The 21,747-nt window shown below is 33.7% G+C and overlaps 2 pseudogenes; both read right to left on the reverse strand.

Annotated features, from left to right (window-relative positions):
- Positions 1-5,894: 5,894 nt before the first annotated feature.
- On the reverse strand, positions 5,895-7,162 carry LOC128158935 (neuronal acetylcholine receptor subunit beta-2-like; annotated as a pseudogene).
- Positions 7,163-9,909: 2,747 nt separating this feature from the next.
- LOC128158930 (piggyBac transposable element-derived protein 4-like) lies at positions 9,910-15,591 on the reverse strand (annotated as a pseudogene).
- Positions 15,592-21,747: the final 6,156 nt, after the last annotated feature.

A 21,747-nucleotide genomic window follows, 5' to 3' on the forward strand; every position in this document is an offset into this window, starting at 1 on the left:
TTTAAAATCTTCTTCTAAAAAAATAATCAGTTACGAAAGCTGAAACTTGTTTGGAAGCATCTTCAGATAGTGTAGATTCAAAATTGTGAAAATAATGACACCAAGGGAGTAGGGTGGGGCAACAATGCATGTGGGGGGGGGGGGGGGTCAACGTTTTACATAGCAATTTGTAGAATTTATCTTTAAAAATCATCTTCTCAGAAACTAATCAGCCAGATGATTCTTTATCATTGTTTAGACTTTGACCCCAGGACAATTATTTGGCCTCACAAGAAGGTTCAGAGTTTGATATAGATTTATATCCCTTATATAAACAATTGTTAAGGATCGGTTTGAGAGCTGCAATATTCAACATGTGATATGACTATAAAATCATCCTGTTAGAAAAGGGACTGATCATAAACATAAGAACATCCAGGGAAAAATGGATTTTATTTTAGAGGATTTACATGTATTATTGTACATTGTCCAAGTAGATTGTATTATGATCATACCTGTTGTTCCTCAGGTGAGCGATGTGGCCCATAGGCCTCTTGTTTTTCATAATTATCTGAAATCAAAATCCTAGCAATATGTACACCTTTCATATATAAAAGCACAATTTCCTATCTTGAAAACTGAAGAAGGAGTTGTCTGTACAACTAGGGTACCCAAGATGCATATTTTGCCCAAAGATAAAACTATGTTCAAAAGCTGGTATTTTTAAAAACAAATTATCAGAAATCAAAATCCTAGCAATATGCACATTTCAAATACAAGTACCATTGATCCGCAAAGGAACAACTTCCCATCTTTAAAACTGTAGGAGGAGTTATCCGTTCAATGAGAGTACCCTATATGCAGTATTTTGCCAAAAAATGACCAAGTAGCTGGTCTTATTTTTCATAAATCATTTGAAATCAAAATCCTAGCAATATGTACATCTTTGATATATGTACAGTTGATTTGCAAAGAAACACATTCCTATCTTGAAAACTATAGGAGGAGTTATCCGTATAGTAGGGTTAACAATTTGGCAGCCACCCGCCTGCCCGCAATTTTCACCATTTTAGTAATCGGATTTTTCTGTTGGAAAACCCTTTTAAAAATTAAGTCCACTCGGTACTTATTATTCATATCTGCACCAGTAAACCAGGCAAGATAGCAGTGCATGCTGATTTTTACGTTCTTACTTTTTTATATGAAAGATCTTTGCATGAAAAGATTTCAAGGTATGCATAAACATATGAGACATTGCACAATTTAATAGTAAACAAATATTGTATTTCACTTATAGATGGATACGTTACTTTCCAAATGAGGTCACACCTTCTATCGTGGCTTTTCAGCGGAAGTCACAGGTGTTGCGTGCAAATTATGCGCGTTGTCATTGAGGTTGGGTTATAATGGCGCGTTGTTCAATATCATTTCGCAGAACATTGATAACGAATAATATATATTATGCAAGTGAGTTTTAAAAAAAACTCGGTCATAATTGTACAAAATTTAGATTTTATTTTCCACAAATTTGAAACTGTAATATTTGATTTAGTTAATAGAAGATCTAAGCAGCCATTGCTCTGATTATTTCTTAATTTCTTTCTTTTAAAATTCCAGGTGGTCTAAGGAAAGTCTGTCTCACAAATTATATCGTCCTGGCTGCTCCCCGGGGCAACCCCCAGAGACATAGGAAAACGGATGTAAGTGTATACACGTGATCAGAACCAACATATTAACCATATTTGACCTGTTACGGTAGCAAATATCAAAGCAGGCATTAATCCAATTAAGAAAAAAAAAATAAAAGGTTTCTTCATCTCGTGAGTTTATATACGTTTCTATGCTTTAGGTCAAACTCAATACAAATGATAGAATTAAGAAAAAATATATACTTAAAAATATAAAGTTACAATTTTTAATAACCAGAAAAAATATATTCTAGGTCTGAAATTTATATATTTAAAAGGATTATGTGGTAGAAAAAAATTCAACAATGAATTTTGATTTCCTTTTATATATACTTCAACTGTTAGGCTAATTTACCTTCATTATAAAATCCAGATAGATCTCAACGGGTTGAAGAAGGAATATCCATGGAGAGAGTGAACTCAGGTGGCCAGTAGTTACTGGTGGTCCCCATTTGCTGTCCATTTGACGGGGAGATGAAGCCCCTCTGTAGTCTGTATAAAAGGATCACCGAGATCCAAGAACTATGCACGCCACATTCAAGCTCTCTTCAACAGGTTTTGTTATCCTTAAAAAGCATTGTGTCTATAAATCTACACCTGTAACAGAGGGAAATATGAAAAAAGGGTTCGATCAACCCTTAACTTACAATGTAACAAAAGAATCCCATTCTACATTTGTATAGTATTGACAAATGATATGGATTCTTTTGTGTGTGCACTTCCCGTATAGAATTTTTCTTTTGCCAAACATATTTTGTTTTTCATTTGTGCATACTGTGTAACATTTAAATGAAATATGTATGATGGAAACTTCACGCACATGAACCTAATTAATTTTCTTGAAGGCAACGACTTAAGAAAAATAAAGCATCTTTGAAATAATTACTACCTATATTTCTAGGCTCATAGAAAACGAAATACATGAAAACATATACAGTAACAGCTTTAGGTGGACAGCAGGTCTCCATTGAAGTTGAATATGTTATACCCTTACAAGAATCGGTGATTCTAGTGATCGGGTCAATGGTCAATGCACGCCCGCTTATTGAAGTGCTGAAACAGATCGTTTAAATATACAAGCAAAATAATGATGAAAGAAGGGGTTTCTACTTTAAATACAAATTTTAAATCTCCATTAAAGTCATACAGTGGTTGGACAATCATCCTCCTTCCTCCTGCCCCCCCCCCTCCCCGACAAACATATTTTTTAGAAAAAGTTATTTTTCTTTTAAGATAACTTTTGAACACATTAATACAAATGTTGTGTCCCCTCCCCCAAATTAGGATATACAATTAGTATATTTTGAATAATATTGTAGTAGCTATACCCCCTTCTAAAAAGTTATTAACAAATTTAAATCCCAAACCAAAACCACATGTTGGCCTATTCTAGCATTTTGTGTATGTCATGACCAATATACACGATCGATATAATTTTGCAATTACCATGGATATATTTCGTGTCTATTTATCTTTCATTTATTCACACTGCCTCATATAATCACATGACCAAGTGGTCTCCGGACGGTTGTTACAAAGATGTTTTTGCACGCAGTATTCGATTTTAAGCTATTTTTTTCACATTGTTGTGTTACAATATATATTACTTCCGTGTTGAAAGAAATAATCGAATGGGATAATTGTCACGTAGTGGGCTGTCCCAAGGAATAAACAAGTCCACTTTAAAGGATCTTTATTTTTTCTGACAAAATTTGGGAATTAAACCCTGTAATATATTTAAAAGATATCAGCATAAAAATGAGCAATGTCAACAATGTGTTTCAGAATGAAAATATACAAATATACATACAGGTATAATACATTACTGCACATATTTCACTATTTAAACTATTTGTAAAGAATGATAACTAGATGGTCACAATATTTATTATTTTTTCCAAAATAAATAAGAGTTACTTGAACGCAATTTACAAAAAAAAAATGTAGAAAAATGCTTCAGGCTATAAAATATCAGAAGCCACTAGAATGAATAATGATACATGTAACTTTGTAGGCGCATAAAAAATATGGAGTTATTGGGATGGTATTTTGTTTCTAAATATATACATGTAAAATATAAATAAAGAGTAGGATGGTGATGCTGAGGAAAGTATGGATGAGGAAAACTTCATTTAAAAATAGAAACATTTATAGAGCAACTTCTTGGAGAAATGGTGCGTTTCTTTATATCTGGTGACAATAAAAATGTGGTGATTCTTTTGATGCTTATTCAAGCACTTTATTGAATTTAAAATCGGTAAAAGGTGAACGACTGATATCCAAAATATGCATCACCCGAACAATTCAAAGCATCAACAATCAATATTATGTCGATGGTGAACGCATGTGATTATATTGTGCGCTCAAGATAATATGTCACGCACAAGAGATAATAAAGGTATATCGTGAGCTTGAGATAATCACATGTGCAGGTATGTTTAGTGCACGAGATATCTACATGTACTAATATAATAAATCGACGTAGCGCGAGGATTCAAAAAATTAACTAGTTAAGAACAATATCTTTTCTACGTGTTAATGTGGAGGTGAAAAAATGCATGTTATTGCTTGCAAAGCGAATATTAGGTTGCATCGTATGGTGGATAACACATGCATTGATACATCTATTCAGAAGTCAGGTATACAAGGGCTATCCGGGTGGGTGGAACATGAACGTGTAATAAACTAGATCTTTAAAGAGGCCAGGGAAAGAATGAAAAACTTTGCAGAGTTTGGTTTGACCCTGATAACACCTATGGATCTGACCCCCACAAGCTGACTGAGTCGGCAATGGATCTCTACCATATAATAAAGAAAATTCAAGAGATTGTGAAAAGCTGCTTTCGAGAAATACAAATCTGCTCCACTGTTGACGAGTTTACACCAAATTCAGAAAAAAAGTTCAGAAAGGTGTGGTCAGAGGATGAAGAAACTCTCATATTCTGTTTGTAATACGTATGTTAATGTTGGCCAGGACTGCAGAAAGAGAGACAAGAGGGCCAACAAATAAACTAAGGGATTTAAAACACCAAGCAGAAGTTTCACGGATAACATCACAATGACATCAACGACCAATACCAGGCAGGGCAGGTATGACCTATCAGCGCTGGAAAATAGCGTTCCTCTCACACATTTGCAAATTCAAGCCACAAAAAACTAGAACGATGTTTTGCATTGAAGAAAGGGTGTTGCAGGGCAACTTAAGAAGAAAGTTAAGACGATGAGATCCCATTATTGATACATGTAGAATAAATTTTAAACGCAATTTTGCATACACGCATATACATGTATATAACAGCCGATCTTCAATATATCTAATGTATTTTTTCAGTTCTTGAGAATAGTCTTTATATTATGGTAATAGTGCTTATGCAGTAAACGAAAATATAAATATAAAACATCCCAAAATCAATGGCGGACGATACATCATTCCAGGTGAATGTAATTGGATCATCATATATCTTCAAATGCTGAATTTCCGTGTTTTGTTTATATACTGGGGTAGCTTTATCCTTACATGATACTTTGGCTTTAAACTTTTTAAAAAATGCGGCTTTAACTAGAAGTTTGAATTGTGTATATACTTTCTGCTGCTCAGATTTATGGCAACGCCGCAGTTGTATTGCAGAAATGACGAGTGATATTCCTCCCATAAAGATTTGAATAATAAGGTATTTTGATAGATACGGCGTGCTGTCAGAGTTGGCCGGTAGTTCAGAGCTAATGATTGTCAAGAAGACAATGAAACCTAAAGCTGCAGTAATGCAGTAGGACATCTTCTCTCCGTGAAACCTTTTTTTCAATCAATGTACATTATGAGAGCTAGAGATTTAGAGTTTACAGTGTATGGTATAAAATCAATAAGTGCAACTGAAATCGATAAGCCTTTTGCAAAGAAACCAACACTGCCTTAAATGTCAATTATTTTGTTATATACAAGTGATTCTTTAACTTGTAATTATTTCAAGAAAACATCTTCATCATATTGATCTAAATTTTAAAATTTATTTCTAGTTTAATCGAAACTTAGAAGATACTGTTAGCATGTCATATATAAGTAGGACTCGAAAGTGTAATGTTCACTCCAAAGTCCTTTAAGTCTGTACTAAACCCCGATGATTTGACACGCAACAGTCCGCTAAATTTGCTAAGGTCCGGTGCTGTGTTATTCCTGATCCCGATGATTTAAAAAATAAAATGAAACCAAATATGTTATGGTATATATTCTATAAACATCTACATCTGGTTTGATTGCTTAGATCTGTTACGTATTTGTTACGTATATTTGTTACCAATTCTCAAGAAAAGTCATGGTGGTACTAGTGCTTATACAATAAACGAAAACATAAATAAAAAACATTGCAAAATCAATGGCGGATGAAACATTGTTCCAGGAAATTGGATCATCAAATTTTTCCGTGTCCTGATTCTTAATGTTTCGTTCATTTGCTTGAGTAATTTTGTCTTCACAAGACACGTTGACTTTAAATATTTTGCACAATGCGACATTAACTAGAATTTGAGGTGTGTAAACTTCCTGCTCCTCAGATTTGTGGCGAAGCCGTTGTTGTTTTGCAGAGATGACGAGTGCTAATCCTCCCATGAATATTTGAATCTGTAGGTATTTCGATAGATACGGCGTGCTGTCCGAGTTGGACGGTAATTCAGAGCTGATGATTGTCAAGAACACACTGAATCCTAGAGCCACAGTGATACAATAGGACATCTTCTCTCTGGCATCTGCTGGAATGAAAAAAAAACTAAAAGTTTGATACACCCAGAAACAGAATTGGCGAGACAAGATTTCCGACGTAAGAGTCAGGCTTTCGTTTCAGATTCAGGGTATATGTTATGATACTGTTAGATCCAGAATTGTCGCTGTTTTGAAAAGTTGAAGTGATTTCCCTAGCTTTATTTGCTTTGTAGTTGCCCATTCTCACAATTTACTTAATGAACTCAAAGTAACCTGGTATTTATAATGTGACCAAAGAGTGAACTGAATATTGCACATCTGCCTATCAAATGGAAAGTAAGTGACGTCAACAGAGCATTGTGACTCAAACACTTGATACGGTTTCCAAATAATAGTTCCATCGAATGCTAGTACAACGTAATAAAAAGAGCCACCTAATTCTCTGAACTCGGTAAAACCATTCTTTAGGACAAAGTCCAGCTACCACACCGCGTTCTGTGGCAACATAATTTTTTTTTACCCAAAATCCCGCGGTGTCCCAGGTGAGGAACTTGTCCTTCCATTGAAGGGTCAGGTACTCCGAGGTAACGAGTTTCTCCTCCAACTCGTCTAGCTTGTTTATGCTTATTAGGTCGAACGACACTTTCAGGCCCGTCTGAGACATTTGGTGTGAAGCCGGTCTAAGGCTGCTGTCGTAAGCGTTTGTGTCAAATATGTATTTTGTCAAATTCTTGACCACTTCTGCTGTGAAACCTAACGATGATGGTAAATAGAGAACCAAGAGGATCACAACACACAGCATTGTGCTCCAAGCAGGTTGATTCTCAATACAACGGGTCAGCTGGTATAAGCTGGCTATATAAATGTTTTGCAAGTGTTTAATAGGTGTGAACTCTGAAAACAAAATAGGACGGTTGTGCATTTATAGATTATCAAAATGGCTCATTTTAAAACGCATACATGTATTTTAATGAATTATTTGAACGTGATTACTCGTTCGTCCATAGAGAATTTATCTTTAACTCTGATCAATTAATGAACGAAAAAATTATTGATGTAAATTTTATAACAATGTTTAATTTTTTTTCTGTCTCAAGTGCATTGAGTAGACCGAATAAAATCTTTTCTGAAATTGTTAGTACTGTAAGATAGGGCACATTTCCTCAGCATTAAATGCACATAGACTTACATATATACATGTATATAAGCAAATTATGCATGTATGAAGGTTAAGAAAGGTATTTTAGATATACGAATGTTTATCTTGTAGTGAAATATAAAGGCTTCGGTAACATTTAACGTATACAAAGGACGGAAATGAAGTATGATTATTTTAAAAAGAAGATCAAAAATGTTATGGTGGCAAACTAAAATGGATCTTTACTGATTATAAATTACTTGATTAGTTATACTCACTACAGAATTGCGTTTAAGGTATCTAGGTCACGATTGTGTTTTGCCTTTTTAAAAGATATTTTCTGAATTTTAAAGATAAATCTTGACATATGCATCTTCAAATTGTTTCCAATGTGTTTTCTTTAGCAAAAAAAATGAAAGTGAAAGAAATTCTTTTTTTTTTTCAATTGTTATTCATTGTCAATAAATAAAGAAAACAACATTTTGATTTCCTGAGAAAAAAATCCAGATTATCTAGTATTAAGACATAAGCAGTCCTTGAGACATCAAATTATATCCTCTATGTATTAAAACTGGCACTTTGAAACGTGTCAACCGGTAAATGGACAGACAAAAACATTGTGCGATAAAGGTTTGCATAATAAAGAGTTTTGCATTGTTGTTGTACAAAGGCATACATACAAAATCTAATTACTTGCCAATTCCATAGATAAATATTAGATAATGTTCATTTTAATTTACGCAGCTTCGTCGAGGAAAGACTTGCAGTATCAATATTTTAGAATAGCCATTTTGGCTGCAATTCTTGTGCGGCAGACAATATCATAAATTCAAAACTTTGCAAAATCAATGGCAAACAACATAATGCTCCTGGAAACCGGGTCTTCGAAGTTAATTCTCATTTTGTTTATAACGAGGATGCTAATGTTTCACTTTGAGAAAAAAATTGAAGAGGAAAACCTTATCAGTGTGATGTTTCCGAACAATAAAACCTTGCATGATATGATGCCAAAGTATTTTTTTTGTATTCAGTTAAATCGTTGTTTCATTTGATAAACAGAAGCACATTAACTTTGAATTTTAAATCAGCATGGCAATCCATTTGCTTTTTCCTTCATCACTTGCGTTTATCGGAAATATGTTTTAAAGTCAACAAATATCCTGACAAATCACACGCATAAACCATCTTAATCATTCAAAGAAAACTCTTTACGATAAAAGTCACAAAATTAGGCGGATATCAGTTTTAATTGTCATCAAATCTTTGTTAAAATTAAAACGTAACATTTGGGTCAAGGCAAGCAAAAACTCCATTACATGTAATTCCCTAAAAAACACATTGGTCTATACAGTAACACTTTAATTTGGTTTTTGTTGCCATAGCAACTGACTCTGAACATGGTTAAATTGAAAATTCCATAAACTTATAAGATATACGTTTTGCCACTAATATTGATATCCTACCTCTATTTTATTGTTTCATTTTTTATCATCGAGAAAAACCAGTTATGAATTGTTACAATGAATACCACCAAAAACGTCATTTGTGGAGGGTTTTTTTCAGCAATCCGAAAAGATTCCGTGAACTTTTTATTACTATCAACGTCTTTCTACCACATTATCTAGAAAAAATGATATAAAACAATAAAAGGACTAATTTAAAAATTATAGGATATATATTACTAGTACATATAATGTATAAGATATGTATGATATATATAATTCATATATTTATTATTAATAAATGTATACACTAATCGTTCATTATCGATTAACCCTTTAACGGCCGCCGTTTTGACAGTTTTTGCATGAATTTAGCAAACAATTTTAAAATGAAATTTATGACATTTTCTGAAAGACTTTACATAAGGTAACCCATATATATTATGAAAGGTCAGATACCAAGGGTCCATACTATGTTGTGTGTCACAACCTAATGGTAACCATGGCAACACAATATGGTCACGAACACAACATTTGATGTATTTTGAGTGTTTTTGACATGATTTAACATGCGTTAATGTTAAATACTTTATAAAAGAAACTTTATCAATTATTTATGCAATTATCCATGTTGTGTGCTAAAAAAATTTAGTTATAGTATTTTTTAACCTTTGAATCTACCCATTTAGCATCTAAATGCTTTCCTTTTTTACCGTTGGCGCCGTTAAAAATGATAACAGAAATATGTATTCTAAATGGTTATTAATACATGTAGTAAAATATATCTAACTGACCATCTGATATCTTGCAAGTCTATTGATAATTATAAAACTTCGATTATAAGTTGATTCCTCTGCTCTCTCCAAATATCATTAATTTTAAAAGGTCAAAGGTTAATTTCTATGTATTATTACATTATGACATATAGTTCTGTCCATATCAAATAACGAACAATATTTCAAGAACACACTGTTTGCCAGCCATCAAACTTTACACAAAGGGTGGTAATAGCAAGAAGATGGCAACATTTTATTGAAAACCAGTTTACATGTCACAAAACATCAAAGGTAACCTCTGAAGTATCTTAGCTTGGACAAGAATAGACAATGGTTTCATGTGGAGAGTAAGCTCATACAGTCAAAGTAAGCGTATCTAACAAAGCAGGAATTAACATTGGGAAAGCTATAAAAACTGTTAGTTCATTGTATACACTAGTCTAATCAATTCTATATTAGGTGTGATCACTTTATATGCAAAAAAATTACTTCTTAACTACATGTAAATGGAATCAATTACACACACATTAAATACCAGCACTAATTCAAATTTATGTCAATGTATGAGCCTAAACGCATATAGTGATATACCAGTGTAATTCTTTAGAAGACAGACAAATAATTATCAAGTAATAAAGGAAACCTCTGAAATACATTCATGATTATAATGCTGTATTTCATGGACAATTTGCAGACATTGATACATTCAACTAAAACAAATTTGATGAGAAAAAATGTGATATGGTATAATGATAGTAAACAAAAAATTAACAAATACATTGATGTGTTTGAAATTCACAGGGACTCCAAATCTAAAGTATTCAAATGTTTATATACATGTGTACATGTAATATTTAGTAAAATGTAACCCTAACATGAATGTACTGAATCTTGAAATGTTTATGATAATTCGTTTTTATAAAATCCATTCAAAGACAGCAATTACCCTCAAAATACATTCTTGTTTATTTGCCAATCAACTACCGTATATCCCATATAATACAGGTATCACTAAATTGTGTCCTAACATTTTCAGATTAGAAGTTATAATCAAAAATCTCTCGCTCTCTTTTTCTCTCTTTCTTTCTCTCTCTTAATTTCTAATAAGTAAATTGCTTCTAAAGGAGAAATATAACAAATAAAAAATACAGTTACTTATGTGACATACAATAAAGATACAAATGACAGTAACAATGAATACTGTAATATGCAAACTTTGATCATCATATGCATTCATTACAAAACTGGAAGCTGATTTTGCACATGATATGCTTGGAAACAAGCACCCTGACAAAGATGTACCATACACTTGTCACATCCATAAACAACATCCTTCCTCTTGCCCTCTTTTGCACACCATTTACACCGTCCACGAGGTCGTTCTAACTTCATGCTGTGATGCTCACTCAAACCTGCTGCTGTGATCAGATGTTTTCCTAAATGCCTAGGCTGCTTCCTGTTAGAAAAATCTTCAATAAGACTCATGGCAACATCAACATGAAGATCACCTAACGAATAATGTTTCCTTGGTTTCACGACACCAGGGGTCATCTTCCAAAGGAGAAATGTATTGACCAGGGCCACTTCCAGGATGAAATTCATAAAGTATTTCCATTACTTTCTTGACTGTCGACCAATGGGACACTTGGAGCGATGATACTGCATGGCACGATCAACACGATAGTAGTTCTCCTGGTAGGCAGCAACAGCTGGTGGCCGCTGTATTAATATGACCTCACCCCCAGGTACTCGACGATGTGTTGGACCATCTCCAAGTGGATCTAATGTGGTTGAAACAATATGAACCTGTAAAGTAAATGATGATTTACCAAATGGATGACATGCTTTTTTCAACAATATACACTCCCATAAACAATCTTAAATTAGTCACTTACTGGTTTGGCATCTTTCCATGCTGTTGCAACCAAATTGTCATGTTGCAGTTGCTCGGTATCACCACGACCACTAAAGGTTGGGTTCTTCAGCTCATGAGGGAATCCTCTGCGATTGGTATTGATGGTACCACAAGCATAAATACCATTAACTTCAAGATTTTGAAGCAATGGGATTGATGTAAAGTACCTATAAATAGAAAATGTCACATAACAATATTGTCAGAAGTTGTATCAGTATGCATTTCATTATTCTGAGGTTTACTTTTTTTTCATATACCGGTATACATGTAACTGATGGACATAGCATCACATTGAAAGTGGGGAGTAAGGCAGACAAAGGAAAGACTTTCCTTTGTCTGCCCTACTCCCCACTTTCAAAAGTAAATGAACTTTTGGAAAATTACAACTTCTCCAAAATGAGGGGGGTGCGTATTGTACCCACTGCTAATTTCCTTTCAATTTCCATATGCTCCCTGAAAAGTAGAAAAGTGGGGGGACCAACTTCATATACATTTTTTATATGTAAATTTAAGAGAAATGTTTGCTGCAAGGAACCCCCCCCCCCCGAGCAAGTAAGTAAAGTAAGTATATACATAGAGATAAAAGCATTAAAGACTAGTTTGTTACCTGTCAAAGAAAAGGTGGTGACCTTTCCATTTAAGTGGTTTGGATAAATGTTTAACCACCCGTTCTCCAAGAGACTGTCCTTGCATCTCGTCATGCTTGCCCAAATAGATTTTATAATCGTTGGTATATCCGTTTGGTTCACACCTCATCCAGACCTACAAGACATTTCATTGTTGTTTATGACCATGAAAATGTGCACCTAACCTTTCCCATTACATCATCAGCCAGTCAGTACATGTATTTGTCTACAATGATAATTAAAAAAAAACCCAGAGCAGAGCAAATTAACCCAGAGATATTTCATAAAAAGCATTTTCTTAGCAGGACTGATTTAGGACAGATGGAGGCAGTAGTCCTGGGCTACATTAACCCCCCCCCCCCCCCCCAACCCCTTCCCTATGGACAAACTTTATATTCTAGAGAATAAGAAAGTAAATTAAATAAAGTCTCCCTAGGCTATTAGGTTGAACAATTTTTGTATTTTTAATGTGATGGCCGGGGGTTAAAATATTTTGTCTATATGTCATATTGCCTGTTTACTTTTCCAGTCATAAATATAACCAAGGTCATTTATGATAAGCAAGGTACACTGTACATGTATTTCAAATGGAATTTAGTCCTTTTTGTTTGATATTGAACTGCATGTTCTTGTCTTTTATTTTGTATATGCTTTTCTTTAATGCTTTGTTTTCTTGCATTTAGATAAATTAGTTCAACTATAATAAAATAGATCTTTGGAAATAGCAAAAAAAAGAAATCATTGAGAAAAAATACGTTCATCCCTCTTTTGATAGGTTTGCATGGTGTATTCTGCTTTGCGAAGTAATGACCTTTGTAGCGTATCATCCCCTCATCTATGCTCTGACACTGTCCAGGCATCATATACCTCTGGAAATTTGTCCGGGTCATCTCTATCAATGGGTGTATCTTGTGAAGCCTGTAAGACATTTAATGCCAAATATGTTTTGTTGAACAAAATCATATTTTTGTAAAACAAATTTTGAATTATAGATAGCAACTCTCATGGATTTTAAAATCTCGCTTCTATTTTTCAGACAGTTTTGAACTATAGGAAAATATAACAAAAAATTGCTGATCGCAATTTTATATTCTCGCGATTTGATACAAAACACCTGAATCGCGGAATTAAGTACTCGCGTAATATAAGGAATTTACAGTAACTGGCGTTACTCAATTTGTATTTACACAAAACTGCATTTACGAAACTTTATTTTTCAAAAACTAATGTTTCAACACTAAAATGATGACATTTTTACATTTTTGACACTGGTGATAATGCACTTTTATGATAACTGCATTCTACAATATGTTACTTTTATTTACCAGTCATACTCAGGAGATCCCACAGGGCCTTGAGTATTGTCATTCAAGTGTAGATACTCTGTCAATCTCCGGAAACGGCTCCTACTCATAGTGTCTTTGAATCCTTGGTTTCCTATAACATAGATATATACAGATTTAGATCATAATAAATGATCTCAAACAAAAGAGTATTATAATAACTATAACCATGCAATAATGAATAGCATAGAAAATAAAATGATTCAATTAGAATAACCGACTTAGTTGATACATTTTAGATATAACCTACATGTAGCTGGTTTTTCTTTTTATTTGGAGGAGGGTGTTTCTTACATAATATAAATAGGCCTAATAAAATTAATTATAACACCAAAACATGTATTCATACTGTTAATATTGATAAAATCCATATTCTTTTCTTATAATAGTTTCTTGTGTTATTGTGTTACAAAAAAAATCACATGAGAAGTAATTTGTTCAACACGCACCTGGTACTCTGCAGTTTAGAACATATGCATACTATGCATGCGTGTTTACTGACACTAGTAATTAGCCTACTCGAATTCATCATGAATTTTGCTACATTAGTTCTAATGATTTATACTGTACCTAAGAACTTGTTTTGTGACCAGTACATATCTACACTTGGAAGCTGGTTGGTGCCCATAAGGATGTGCAGGCCAAAATACGCCTTGATTTCCTGAGGAGAAGTGTCAATCCAATCCGCGTCACGGTGACCTCTTTTCTCGAATTCCTGAGCAGCGTTCCTGTTGGTTTCATTGGACACTCTCTCAAAGAAAACCTCTGATACCAATAAAAAGAAGTAGCTCAAAATGTTGTCATTCGGCGTCAAATCGTGACTTGGACCGGTTTCCTCTGAGAACGGTGCGACCGACACGGGATGCAATTCGCTGGACCAAAAACCGGGACCCTCTGAATCGCTGATCTGACTAGAGAAAGTCTCTAAGGACGACTGGGAGTTCGGATCATCATCCTCATCCGTATCAGATGAAAAAGAATCTAAAGAATCATCAATGTTAATGTCTGAACCCGCAGAACTGCTGTACAAATCGTCGTCGGATGAATCACTGTCACTTTCGCCGTCACGGAAAGCCATGTTAATTTTCCGCGCTGTTTACATTGTTGCTATACAACCAACATGTGACGTGAATTTTTATTTTTAGAAACTGGAACCTTGTTGAACCTGTCGGGATCTGTATTATTTTTTTTCAATTATTTGTAGCCTAGTCTTTCTTTTTTATAACGCCTTGTCCACGCTAATAGAACGTCAAAATGGCTTGCTTCTTTCTATATCCAATTCCTTTAATTTTCTTTTGAACACGCTTTTTAGATCATCTATTTTCCACGATCAGAACAACCGATTTTCATTCGCGGATATCTTTTTTTTATTTTTAATCATACACTATCATGTCCGATACGAAAATTGCAGTAAAAATCTTAATCGTTTTATATATGGTAATTTCAACTAGAAAATTTGCTCAGAAAATTAAGATTGGTTAATTATAAATCAGCCCAAAATCTTATATTTCATGACGTTTGACTGCTTTTCTGCACGTACGTGCATATTTCAATCATATTTTTTGATATTTAGATGACCTTACACAAAAAAAATTTCTGTTAGAAAAAAATTCCCTTTTTAGCTCACCTGAGCCAAAGGCTCAAGTGAGCTTTTCTGATCACAATTTGTCCGTTGTCTGTCGTCGTTGTCGTTGTCGTCGTCGTCGTCGTTGTAAACTTTTCACATTTTCATCTTCTTCTCAAGAACCACTGGGCAGATTTCAACCAAATTTGGCACAAAGCACCACTAGGTGAAGGGGATTCAAGTTTGTTCAAATGAAGGGCCACGCCCTTTTTAAAGGGGAGATAATTGAGAATTATTGAAAATTTGTTGGTATTTTTCAAAAATCTTCTTCTCAAAAACTATTAGGCCGGTAAAGCTTAAACTTGTGTGGAGGCATCATCAGGTAGTGTAGATTCAAGTTTGTTCGAATCATGGTCCCCGGGGGTAGGGTGGGGCCACAATTGGGGGATCAATTTTTACATAGGAATATATAGAGAAAATCTTTAAAAATTTTCTTTTCAAAAACTATTTGGCCAGTAAAGCTCAACTTTGAGTGGAGGCATCATCAGGTAGTGTAGATTCAAGTTTGTTCAAATCATGGTCCCCGGGGGTAGGGTGGGGCCACAATTGGGGGATCAAGTTTTACATAGGAATATATAGAGAAAATCTTTAAAAATTTTCTTTTCAAAAACTATTTGGCCAGTAAAGCTCAACTTTGAGTGGAGGCATCATCAGGTAGTGTAGATTCAAGTTTGTTCAAATCATGGTCCCCGGGGGTAGGGTGGGGCCACAATTTGGGGATCAAGTTTTACATAGGAATATATAGAGAAAATCTTTAAAAATCTTCTTCTCAAAAACTATTAGGCCAGAAAGACTCAAATTAAAATGGGAGCATCCTCGTGTAGTGTAGATTCAAGTTTGTTCAAATCATGGTCCCCGGGGGTAGGGTGGGGCCACAATTGGGGGATCAAGTTTTACACAGGAATATATAGAGAAAATCTTAAAAAATCTTCTTCTCAAAAACTATTTGGCCAGTAAAGCTCAAATTAAAATGGAATCATCCTCAGGAAGAGTAGATTCAAGTTTGTTCAAATCATGGTCCCCGGGGGTAGGGTGGGGCTACAATTGGGGGATCAAGTTTTACATAGGAATGTATAGAGTAAATCTTTACAAAATTTCTTCTCAAAAACTATTAGGCCAGAAAAGCTCAAATTTGAGTGGAAGCATCCTCAGGAAGTGTTGATTCAAGTTTGTTCAAATCATGGTCCCCGGGGGTAGGGTGGGGCCACAATTGGGGGATCAATTTTTACATAGGAATATATAGAGAAAATCTTTAAAAATTTTCTTCTCAAAAACTATTAGGCCAGAAAAACTCAAATTAAAATGGAAGCATCCTCAGGAAGTGTTGATTCAAGTTTGTTCAAATCATGGTCCCCAGGGGTAGGGCGAAGCCACAATTGGGGGATCAATTTTTACATAGGAATATATAGAGAAAATCTTTAAAAATTTTCTTCTCAAAAACTATTAGGCCAGAAAAACTCAAATTAAAATGGAAGCATCCTCAGGAAGTGTTGATTCAAGTTTGTTCAAATCATGGTCCCCAGGGGTAGGGCGAAGCCACAATTGGGGGATCAAGTTTTACAATCTTTAAAAATATTCTGGGAAAGTTTTCGGTCCAAAACTCAGTACTTAGTGTGAAAGCACAGCTTATGAGATTAAAGGTAGATTTAAGTTTGATGAAACCATGATTCCCTAGAGAACAGTGGGGCCACGAAATGGGGGGGGGGGGGGGTTGTAGGAATAGAGAAAAATCTTTTAACAGGTACAGCAACAAAAGGGGCTTGATATTTACCAAAAAATAAGAGGTGGATAAAAATTGGCAGATTTTCAATTTTTTTTAGCAAGATCTACTGTACTCAGTTGTCAAGATATTTTGAAACTGTAATGCTAATTTGATCAGAATTAAGGCAATTGTTGCTCAGGTGAGCGATGTGGCCCCTGGGCCTCTTGTTTCTCTTGTTTTCAAATATATCAATTTTTTCATTGTACTCCATGTCTTTACATCATATCAGTAGTTTTCTCTCAGCGCGCATAAAAATGCGTCAAAAGGCGCACTTGGCCGTTAAGGGGTTAAGACGTGCATATTATTTTGAAAGAAGAGCGATAACTCTCCTGCAGGCATGTTCACGAAACTTTCCCAAGATATGACCTAAGTGTGTTCCTAGGATATGACTTAGGAAAAAAGTTAGGAACATCCTAAGATCAACTTAGGACACGTCTTAAGATGTAGCTCGACGGTTACTTGGGATCATCTTAAGTTAGGATATCATAACCTTCTACAACCATTCTTATTTTTCACAATTATTCATTCAGATCAAATTTGAGAGATTTATGTAGGGATGAATCATTAAACATTTTGCCAGAGAAAATTGTACGTCTCGGTAGTTAACACAAAAGGCCTAAAACCATTAATTTTAATGAATGCATTTTAATAATTTTACATTTACCTAAATATATACCAGTTACCAATAACAATTTAGTTTGTTTTTCTTTAAATGAACCCCCCCCCCCCCCAAAAAAAAATAAATATTAAAATAAAAAATATTACAAGCCCCTAAAAATTCAAATAACTGTTCTTTTTTAAACAAAGAAAATATGTATCAGGACAGAATTGGCTTCAAGCAGATAATTATGTAAACAACACGTGTGTATTGTCATTTCATAATTAACATTAATTTTGAGAATCTTGTCATTCAAGTATATGTAATACATAAACACGCGATTTTCATGGAATTTGAAACGTTACATGAGGAAACACATGTACTCGTACAAACACAATCAATTTTCCTTTAATCTGCAATATATAGAATACACGAACATGTTAAATAAGGAATAAGTTGTAATATATCTCGATAATATATAAATACAGTTCATTCAACATTCCACATTTTTTAAAGATTATTTTTTTCAAAATAAAGTGATCAAAATTAGGAATGATCACGCATGGTATATGTAACCCGATGTAAATTTACTTTTTATAGCAAAGGACATTTAAATAATTGTTATCAAAAATTATTATAATCAAAACAATGAATGTAACTCATTTAGTGTACAATGTAGATAAAAAAAATAAGTGAATAAATTTCATTTGTCAAACAGAGATAGTATTTGCGAAAAAAAATCTTAATTTGTCAACTCCAAGGCAAGCATGTAGCAACGGGGAAGTGGTGAGAGTTCGGGGTCCCCCTTCACATCATTTTGTTAAAATGAACATACATGATAGAATAATTGACTATGCCCCCCCCCCCCCCTTCCCGGATTAGGAATTTGATGTTTGTCGAAAATGCTGGAACTGTGGAAAATATTGCTTTATTCTACCGGTCTTAAGAAAAGGCTTCACAACATCCCAATATCCCTAAAAACGTGATCTTATAGCTTTAGGATGGTCTTAGGACAAGGTAGGTGATGTCTTAAAGTTAGGACAAAGTTATGGCGGTTCCTAAATTTAGGAGAGCTTCGAGAAACAGACTTAAGACTAAGACGTATCCTAAGACGTACTGAGGACACGTCATAGTCCTAAGATAGCTTCGTGAACATGCCTGCTGGTTCTTTTGTATTTACTCAGGATATATTGTAAACTTTTAAAGAAATTAATTTATTTACAATTCTATGAAAATGGCATTGTATTATTATGGTTATTGTTGATTTTTACAGTGTTCATAATGAAATTTTTATATTAAATCTATCGAACCTGAGACGTGGCGTTTTCTTTTATAGGAAACAAAACACTACTACACGTATACAAAAAAAAAACACATTTCAGAACAAATTCAACTGGGACATTGCAAATCATCCATTGCATAAACACCAACAATAATAGGCAATGCAATCAAAGTCTAGTATTCATTTGGCTATTTGTAGTTTTTGATTAAGAAATATCTCGCTATTGATTATAGATAAAGCAAATACTAGTAATTTTTGCAAATTAATAAACTTTTGTACCAATTCAAAAAGAGTTGTGCGTTTTCTTTCAACAGTGGTATCTATTGAAGTTTGATTTCTTTGATGTTCTGCGTTTTTGAACATACACAAGAGCACTCAAATAAAAATAGCTATTGATCCAATCCAGCGCAATATCGATCAACATTTCCATACAATATCATAGGAGGCCTTACATTTAAATATTCAAAAACCACAGCTAGCAACTATGGGGTATGTTACTGTTTATATTCAGGTACGTTTGTAACTACATGTACTTGTAGAAGCATTGTCTTTACTTTATTTTTAAACATGCGCCATGCGTTTTAAAGATAGCTATTTGATATATGTTAGATAATTGATATGCATAATATTCAGTTGTCTAAATGATACCACATGCATATTGATTTCGTAGTTTTGTGTAGTTGGAGAGATTGTCTTACACGTAATAAGAAATGTTAATATAACATTGTGTTGCTGAAGGACAGATACAACGGCTGCAATAAGTACACTTGAAACTATTTCTATATTAATGTGGAATAAATAGCTACAGCATCTCAGTCATTGATATTTGCTTAAAATCAAGCAAATAATTTCAATTTCTACCCGACTAAGCCAAAACAAAAATGCAAATCACCCATTGCATTAACATCAACAATAATTGGCAAATGGAATCAAAATATACAAATGTACAATTCATTAAACATTTTCTCAACTAATAAACGCATCGTTATTGATTGACGATGCCCTTATACCTTACGTAAATTTTGAAACCATCGTGATATCTTAAGATAATATGAAACACTTCTTTATTGTGACGTACTTCCTATCTAAATAAACTTTAGGATTATAGATATTTTTAATGTTTTTTTTTCTCGAAAAGCGATACCTTAATGTAACAGCGTAGCCTAATGAGTCAGAGCATTAGCTATGAATATTTAAGTCATGAATTCGAATCCCGCAGATGATTTTTTAATAATTTGCCCTTCTAAAAAAAAATGTAAAAATTAACATATTTTTGGTCAACTACTGTGAAATAGTTATATTTCTTTGTTTTGTGATATCTTTTATCTATTTGGATTTATTATCTCAATTGAAAATATATACCTTGACTTTATTGATAATCATTTACATTTTACATGCTATTCAAAGAATAGTTCCAAATATATTAACTTTAAAAATAGCTTGTAAATGCACCGTGAATTTTTGGCATGTTCATATTTAAACGCAACTAAAGAAGAAATAATTTTTTAAGGAAATAATCTAAAACTGAGAGATGTCGGATGTATTAACCGGTGAAAGTATTTTGTTTTGCAATTTTATCCACATTAATTTTGACAGGTATCCAAAACCACTTAAAAAATAAAAAATAAAAAGATTATCTGTTGCTTTTCGCACAGACATGTACAAAATTAAATCAATCGCTAAAAAACTATTGCTTTAACTAAATAAAAGAGTAGCTACATGTTCAAACAAAAACTAAAAAAATCCCTTCAAGCAAGAAAGCCAGGGTCAAAATCAAGCACATACTTATCCATTAAACATTTGTTAAAGCTCTACTGACATCATAAAATAGCAACGAATGTAAACAATCAGCCGCCATATTTTATCGATAGACGCCATATTAGTTGGTGTTCTATTGTTATCTGCTAACCATATATAGACCCTATACTTCGTCACCCATGAGCGCATTCGTCGATAAACAAAGTACCTGTACTCCTCGACAAGGTGACGAAGTGCCGGTGTGTGCATAGTCCTAGAGACCGCGGTCGCATCGCGAAGAAGAATTTGAGAAGTTTGCAACAAGTCATGGCATCCAATGTAAGAGTCTTGCATAAAAATGCACATTACACTCAAGCAATAAAGAACACCAACACGCAAATGTGCTCACTTCTAATGTATTTACACTTATCATGTCGGTCATGCTGTCATGCACGCACGCATACTCTGTGTGAACGAAATGCTTGTTTCTGACAAGCGTTTGGAAGCATTGATCGGGGAGAAGCAATTATTCGTAAAAAAAAAAAAAAAAAAAAAAGGAAACTATTTTTCACTATGATGCTAACATATATTCGATAGGAAATAAATTAAATATAATCGTTTTGATTGCAAATTTATGTGGTTATCCCATTTTTTTATTGTAACAAAAAGGTTAGATTTTACGCTCTACAAGTCCTCTGATTATGGGAAGGGGGGGGGGGGGGTATGTACTTGTATCATAAATAAATAATAATCCTAGCCATTCCTAGGTTATTTTTCTTCATCATAACGAGAGCTATATACATGATTTTGTGATAATAAAAAACATGTCTGATCATTTATGTTAGAATAAACCTGCTAAATAGTATTCTTTTTATGCATCATCACAAAAGAATCAAATGGAATGTATAATATTTTCTGCCAATGAAAACTATCTTGCTGTTATCGATACCTTCTTTTATCTTTAACAGGAACTAAATAAATATGCAATAAAATGCCTTTATTCAATAAAAATAATATTGTAAAATAATATCATTTTTATCAGTTTTCATTCATGACAGAACAGGAATTATTATCTGAAGTAAATCATAATCATGATATTTCAATAAACATCAGCTGCATACATTACACATAAACAAGCTTCATA

Source organism: Crassostrea angulata, chromosome 8 (genome assembly GCF_025612915.1).
Source record: "Crassostrea angulata isolate pt1a10 chromosome 8, ASM2561291v2, whole genome shotgun sequence".
In the NCBI taxonomy this organism is placed as follows: Eukaryota; Metazoa; Mollusca; class Bivalvia; order Ostreida; family Ostreidae; genus Magallana; species Magallana angulata.